Raw genomic sequence first — 8,095 nt, 5'->3', positions numbered from 1 at the left:
GTACTTTGGCCACCTGATGCGAAGAGGTGACTCATTGGAAAAGACCCTGATGCTGGGAGGGATTGGGGACAGGAGGAGAAGGGGATGACAGAGGATGAGATGGTTGGATGGCATCACTGACTCGATGTACTTGAGTCTGAGTGAACTCCGGGAGTTGGTGATGGACAGGGAGGCCTGGCGTGCTGCGATTCATGGGGTTGCAAAGAGTCAGACACGACTGAGCAACTGAACTGAACTGAGAGTACCTGGGATTGCTGCTTTTATGCCCAGCACTATAATTTTGCTTCTGAGTATGCATAATGTTTTTTGGATTGTTTTCTTTCACTTATAAATGAAAAACTTGCAGGCTTAGAGAAATGTAGTAATCAACATTTCCAGTGAAAATGTTTGCATGTTTAAATTTGAAATATACAGTTTGCTCATTGGAAACAAGGCTGCCTTTAAGGTGTAATGGGGCTAAGCAAAAAGTTTTTGGGGATTCCTTTTAGAGAAATAATTTGAACCTCTTCAAATCAGCATATCAGCTCCATTCTGGCAACCCAGTCTTGTGCAATTCCACTAAAGAAAAATTACCCTGGACAACAGGAGTCCTCTGGTCTAAATGGGAACTTAAGCTTATCATATAGGACCCAGTTGGGCTCAGGTTCCCAGTAGATGTCCTGATCTGGCCTTCAAACTGCCAGCTGCTGGAAAGAGACCAAAAATGTGCGGTGTCCTGAAGTGGGGACCAAGTAGAACCTTGCTCACCTGAGTCTAAAATGTGGTGCTGACTGGGAACATACAGTAGGCAAAGAAGGTTAAGATAATTGCAATAGAAGGCTTGATAGTCATATATCAGACTCTGTTTTTGGTGGGTGTTTAAAAAATCTCAAGGCAGTTGGTACTGTACATACTATTCCTGATCTCTAAGCCCATAATCTGTTTCTTCCTTTCTCATTTACAAGCTCTGATTGGGCTAGCAACTAAATTCTCTGAGCTCGTTTCCTTATGCATATAATGGACAGCAATGGCCTCTTGCCAAGGTCATGTGCCAAAGTGTTGTTATAATTGTAATAGCCTGTATTTATTGCATTCTTATTGTGTGCCAGGTACTGTTCTCAACGCACTGCATGAATTATCTCATTTACACCTCACAACAGCCCTTTGATGTGGGTACTTTATTCTCTTTTTGTAGATGAAAAATTGAGGAATGGGGAGATATTCCAATATGAACTTATGAGACCAATGCCAGTCTAATCATATAATCATCATGAACACGACCTGGCTCTGGTCTTCTCAACCCTGGTTTCATGGTAGAATCATTTGAGGAGCTTTGAAAAGGTACCGCCAGTGACCAGGCATCGCTCACCTTGAAATTCCAATTTAATTGGCCTGAAGTGAAGCATAGATATTGATCTTTTTTATAGCTCCCCAGGAGGTTCACAAGGCAGCCAGGACTGAGTAGTAATAGACAGCAAGCCTGTGGTGAACTTGTGTGGAATCTCAATCAGGGTGACTCAACCTTAACAACACCAAATGAGTAAATGTGCCTGAGTGCATTTCAAAATTAAAGTTATTCACACATATAAGAAATTCTATTTGATATTTGTTAAGCTAGTCCTTATCCAGGGTCTTCTTTGTTAATACCCCTGACTAGAGAAAGAATTATGTATAGTATCTCTTAATAAGAGAAGTGGTCTGCCATAATGGAAATGGAAGTCGTCTGCCATAGCAGGGAGGGTATTTCATCACTGACTGGTGACGATAAAAATCAGGCTGACTTCTGGGTGGTTTTATCATTATTCTAAAATTCTCTATACTCCCACCCTGTCCTATTTGAATGCTGCCACTGAGTATGCTGCTGTTTGTTGCTACATTTAAGTATATCATCCAAATTATAAATTAAATGTATATGTAAATAAAATCATTGATCATCAGTAAATATAAATACTATGCATTATATAGTAGGTACAATTATATTTATTTTTATATGAATTAAAAATTTTATATTCATATTTATATATGAATGTGAATTATTCATATATTTATACTAAAGACATGCATATATGAATAAAGTTATATAAATAAAAATATTTCTCATAACAATCTTTTGAAAAAACATCATTATCCCATTATTCTCATTTTAGAAATGAGGAGCTTGAGACAGATTTTAAGTCTCTTGTCCAATGCTAGGAAGCTAGTAAGAAGTAGAAAACATTTGCTGTAAATCTGCTGTGATTTACCTCTATTATTTATTTTCTTTATTTCAATAATCCTATGAAGAAGATATTTTAAGGATAAAAAGGCCATGTGTATGTACTATGTAGTAAGTTGCTTCAGTTGCGTCTGACTCTTTGAGACCCCATGGACCATAACCTCCCAGGTTCCTCTGTCCATGGGGATTCTCCAGACAAGAATACTGGAGTACATTGCTATGTCCTCCTCCAGGGGATCTTCCTGACCCAGGGACTAAATGCGAGTCTCCTGTGCCTCCTGCATTGGCACACAGATTCTTTACACCAGGCCAAAAAGGAGTTCAAGACACAGGATGTCAAAGTAATGCGTATCAGACTCAGTTTTTTAGCTTATGTCCTGTGGTCCCTGACATAAGGAATTGAATAGGAGGAGGTACAATACAGATATCTTTTTTCTACTGCTTCCTCTTCTTTACTCTGTGTATTTTCCTTTTGATTCTTCCTATCTTCCTATATTCTTCCCTCCAACTTCCAGATCCTTAACAACTGAAGGACGACACTAGACTATGATGCTCCAAAATATGGCACTTCCACTTTTAGGAGATATATTGAGCTGAGGACAATTGAGAGCAAGCAGATACAAGAAAGGGGCTTCCCAAGTGGTGCTAGTGATAAAGTACATGCCAGCCAATGCAATGCAGGATACATAAGAGAGATGGTTAGATCCCTGGGTTAGGAAGATGCCTGGAGAAGGAAATAGCAATCCACTCCAGCATTCTTGCCTGGAGAATCCCATAGACAGAGGAGTCTGATGGGCTACAGTCCGTGGGGTTGCAGAGTTGGACGTGATTGAAGCAATTTAGCACACAAGCACACAAGATACAAGAAAAGCTCCCTGCTCTCCCCATACTTGCCTAAAAGTTCAGTTCAGTTCAGTTCAGTCACTCAGTCGTGTCCAACTCTTTGCGACCCCATGAACCGCAGCATGCCAGGCCTTGCTGTCCATCATCAACTCCCGGAGTTTACCCAAACTCATGTCCATTGAGTTGGTGATGCCATCTAACCATCTCATCCTCTGTCATCCCCTTCTCCTCCTGCCTGCAATCTTTCCCAACAACAGGGCCTTTTCAAATGAGTCAGCTCTTCGCATCAGGTGGCCAAAATATTGGAGTTTCAGCTTCAGCATCAGTCCTTCCAATGAACACCTAGGACTGATCTCCTTTAGGATGGACTGGTTGGATCTCCTTTCAGTTCAAGGGACTCTCAAGAGTCTTCTCCAACACCACAGTTCAAAAGCATCAGTTCTTCAGCACTCACCTTTCTTCACCGTACAACTCTCACATCCATACATGACCACTGGAAAAACCATAGCCTTGACTAGACGGACCTTTGTTGACAAAGTAATGCCTCTGCTTTTTAACATGGTGTCTAGATAGGTCATAACTTTTCTTCCAAGGAGTAAGTGTCTTTTAATTTCATGGCTGAAATCACCATCTGCAGTGATTTAGGACCCCAGAAAAATAAAGTCAGCCACTGTTTCCCCATCTATTTGCCATGAAGTAGGACATACATTTTCAAAGGTGTCCATCTTTCCCTCTCCATCAGGAAGTACAAAAGTTAATTATCAGGGGAGACAGCTTTAGACTCTGATCAATCTGGAGAGGATGAATTTTACTAACTAGCCTTTATCTACCATAGCTTTCCCTTATGTTTACCTTCCCACAGTTTCTCGTGGAAGCCTAAAAACTCCTCTCTTTGTCTTGCCTCTTCTCTACAAATTTATTGTTTTGTTTTGTTTGTGGTTTTTTGTTTTTGTTGTTGAAATGCTAATAAGCCTGAATTCTATACCACTTTTTTGATCTACTCTTTTCTGAGTTCCTCCCAAGGATATATGATATATGTATGCTGTAAGCTTGTTTGCTTTTCTCTTGTCAATCTTTTATTACAGAGACCCAACCAAGACCCTAGGATGGGTAGAGGAAATGTTTTCTACCCTTGGACAAAATAATGCACACAGCTCATTGGTTCCCCTTTAACCCTGTGACCTGAGCACTTCTTCTTAGTTCAACAATGGGTACCTTACTGAACACTCCACATGCCCTCACATCTACATCTTCTCTCTTGCCAGGAGCTCGGTTAACTGCAGCAGTATTACCATCATTTCACACTAGGCTAGACTCCCACCTCCCACCTTAGAATTGTTGCCTCAGGCAGGGACGTGACTACAGGGCATATATAACTAGCATTCATGTTCTCTCCCACAACCCCTCTGTGTCTCCCGGTTGCTGTTTTGCTTCTATCACAAGCCTAAATTCCATCAAAAAGGATTACAGTTCTAAAAAGAATTTGAAACTAAATTTGGTAGTTGTGTGACCTTAGAGAAGTTAGAAAATCTGTCTTCTAGATCCTTTAATCTGTAAAGTGGAGATAGTGTTAAGACTCTGAAGAAGGACCTTCCTGACACAGCAATCAAACTGGGGTCTCCTGCATTGCAGGCAGATTCTTTACCAACTGAGTTATGAGGGAAGTCCATCTGAAGGAGGACATGATGTGTGAAAGTACAGCAGACAAGAAATCATCATCACACAGGATATACTTCCTGGCTAGAGGGGGAGAGTGTGTTTATTCTGCCTGTCTTTCTTTCTAGATTCAGTTTATGATGGATGTCTGGAGTTTGGAGATCTCATTCATCTGTGTTTGGAATTAAAAAATAATAAAAGGCTTCTCTGATGGCTCAGCAGTAAAGAATTTACCTGCCAATGCAGGAGACACAGTGGGTTCCATCCCTGATCTGGGAAGATCTTATATACTGCGGGGAGACTAAGCCCATGAACCACAATATTGAGCCTGTGCTTTAGAGCCTGGGAGCTGCAACTACTGAACCCAGTGTGCCCTAGAGGCCATGCTCCACAACAAGAGAAGCCATGGCAATGAGAAGCCCACACACCACAACTAGGGAGTAGCCCTCGCTTGCCACAACTAGAGAAAAGCCCGCAGAGCAAGGAAGACCTAGCAGAGCCAAAATGAAATAAATACTTTCAAAAAAAGTAATATAACCACTACTCTGATCTGAACTGTGTTTCCAAAATTTATATGCAGAAACCCTAAACCTTCAATGCAACTGTACATGGAGACAGTCACTAAAGAGGTTAATAAGGTTAAATTAAGTTATAAAAATGGAGATCTAATCCAATATAACTGATCTTCTTAAGAAGATGGTGAGACATCAGGGATGCTTGTACAGAGAACAGGCCATGTGGGGACACAGCCAGAAGATGACCACCTGCAAACCTCAGGAGAAAGCAAACCTTCTGATCCCTTGATCTTGAACTTCCAGCCCCTAGAACTGTGAAAAATTAAACCCTTGTTTTGTAAGCCACCCCATTTGTGGCATTTTGTTATGGCAGCCCTAGCAAACAAATACACTCACTTTTGCACCATAAACCTATTCAGAGGTGATTACTTTTCAATGTGTTCATTCCATCACGGCCTGGTGGAAGCATGTAAATAAAGAATATTCAAGGCTGGACTGGACCACCCCCAAAGTGACTCTCATCTCTTTATTACAGGAAAAAAATGATCACTTTATTTTGCATGCAAAGAATTTTATTGCTAATCACCCAAGCTGCATAAACAATTTTTATCTTTCTAGAAGGAAAAAAAAAAATCAGTTTTTTTTTTTTTTTGGTACAGTACCTCTGGTCTTTTTTGTGTTTTAAGAGACCTGACCCCTTAATTCATCCCGATTTATTTTTATTATTCAACCTCTCTGCCTGGCAGAGATACTCAGTGGAGCCTCATGCCAGCCTCTTTTTCTTAATTGGACCTGGTATTGAGTGACAGATGAAATGATCTTGAATTAATAACAATGACAAATTGCCCTCGGAAGGTGCTTGTTCATAAAAGGAAATACTTCCATTAAACAAATGTTATGTCATCAAGAAACCCATTAATAGCTCTGCCAGTGATCATAGCTGTGTAATTTTTCTCATCACTGTTAATAAGCAGCAAAGTTATAATTGCATATGGAGCTTAATTAAAATCTTCTATCCCGGTAATGAGTGTCCATGCTTCAGATCTCCCATCAAATGGTCTGCAAAATTTAGACCATATTTCTTGAGGTCCAGGTTCTTGGAAGACATGAGAAGGCATACACAGATATGAGGCTGGATGATAAAATCTCAATATGTTGCAATTACTAGTCATGGGTATTAGAGACAGAATTAGCCTTGTATATTATTTAACCTAACACCAGTGTTTTAGGCTAATCTTTTATTTAATCATATTTGTAGCTCTTAAATGGAAGATAATATAAAAAAGACAAAATTGCCTATATCTTAAATAAATAAATAAACCTTTTATTAGCAAGTAAACCTAGCTCTATAGTAAATCTACCCTTTCTCTGTTTACATTCTCTTACTGTTAATTCATATACATATCATAACACATTTATTGGAAGGATTGATGCTGAAGCTGAAACTCCAATATTTTGGCCACTTGATGCAAAGAACTGACTCATTTGAAATGACCGTGATGCTGGGAAAGATTGAAGGCGGGAAGAGAAGGGGATGACAGAGGATGAGATGGTTGCATGGCATCACCGACTCAATGAACATGAGTTTGAGTAAACTCTGGGAGTTGGTGGTGGACAGGGAGGCCTGGTGTGCTGCAGTCCATGGGATTGCAGAATCGTACACGACTGAGAGAATGAACTGAACTGAGCATGACACAGACTGGCCAGGTGCTCACGAGACCCACCCTCTTTTCCTCCTGAGTACTCACTACATGAGCCTTCTACCCACCTTATTCTAGGTCTGGCCAGGGGCCGTGTGACTTGTTCTTGCCAATCTTCTTGAGCAGAAGCCATGCTTGTCACTTTCAAGAAGAGGTAGTTAAGAGCAGGTAAGCCTTCTTCATGTCTCATTTTCTCCCTCTGCCGTCCAGATGAAAAGGATCCAGGGGAGGAGGCACTAGAAAGTGACCCAATCATTACTGATAAGAATCCTGTGTCCCTGATTAACTGCACAGAGTAGAGACCACACATCATTCCCTGCTGACCTAAATCAGACTGTGATGTGAGTGAGAAATGAAGCTTTATTAGTTTTAGCTACTGAGGTTTGGGGATTATTTTTAATAGCACTTAGCCTATCCTAATAGGTGAATTTTACCTAATTGCAGAGGTGGTTATAATTTTTTATTCTACTTGGAAACTTGATATTACTAGACAAAGCATTTCTACATACTATGCAGTCTTCCATGTGATACAGAGTTATGATTTTAAGGCCTGAGGAATAGTCCATGTTAAGTGATGTACCAAAGTAACATCACCAGTTTTCAAATATCTCAAGGTAATTTCTTGTGTTTTTCTTCTTAGGGAATATCCTTGTGCATATAGCATGTTTCCTTAGAATTATGTTGACAAATTGCTTTTCCTAAATAGTTATGTATCAGTTGTTATTGTTCCTAACTGCTACAAGAGTATAAGTTTTAATCCACTTCTCTAAAACTGAGAATTTTTGTTCTTTCAGAATTTACTTGGTTTTATATGATACTTAATACATAAATACACTGTGAATCACAATAAACTGGAAAATTCTGAAAGAGATGGAAATACCAGACCACCTGACCTGCCTCTTGAGAAATCTGTATGCAGGTCAGGAAGCAACAGTTAGAACTGGACATGGAACAACAGACTGGTTCCAAATAGGAAAAGGAGTACGTCAAGGCTGTATATTGTCACCCTGCTTATTTAACTTCTATGCAGAGTACATCATGAGAAACACTGGACTGGAAGAAGCACAAGCTGGAATCAAGATTGCCGGGAGAAATATCAATAACCTCAGATATGCAGATGACACCACCCTTATGGCAGAAAGTGAAGAGGAACTCAAAAGCCTCTTGATGAAAGTGAAAGTGGAGAG

Source organism: Bison bison, unplaced genomic scaffold (genome assembly GCF_000754665.1).
Source record: "Bison bison bison isolate TAMUID 2011002044 unplaced genomic scaffold, Bison_UMD1.0 scf7180017864480, whole genome shotgun sequence".
NCBI lineage: Eukaryota > Metazoa > Chordata > Mammalia > Artiodactyla > Bovidae > Bison > Bison bison.
Note: the sequence above shows the minus strand (reverse complement) of the source record.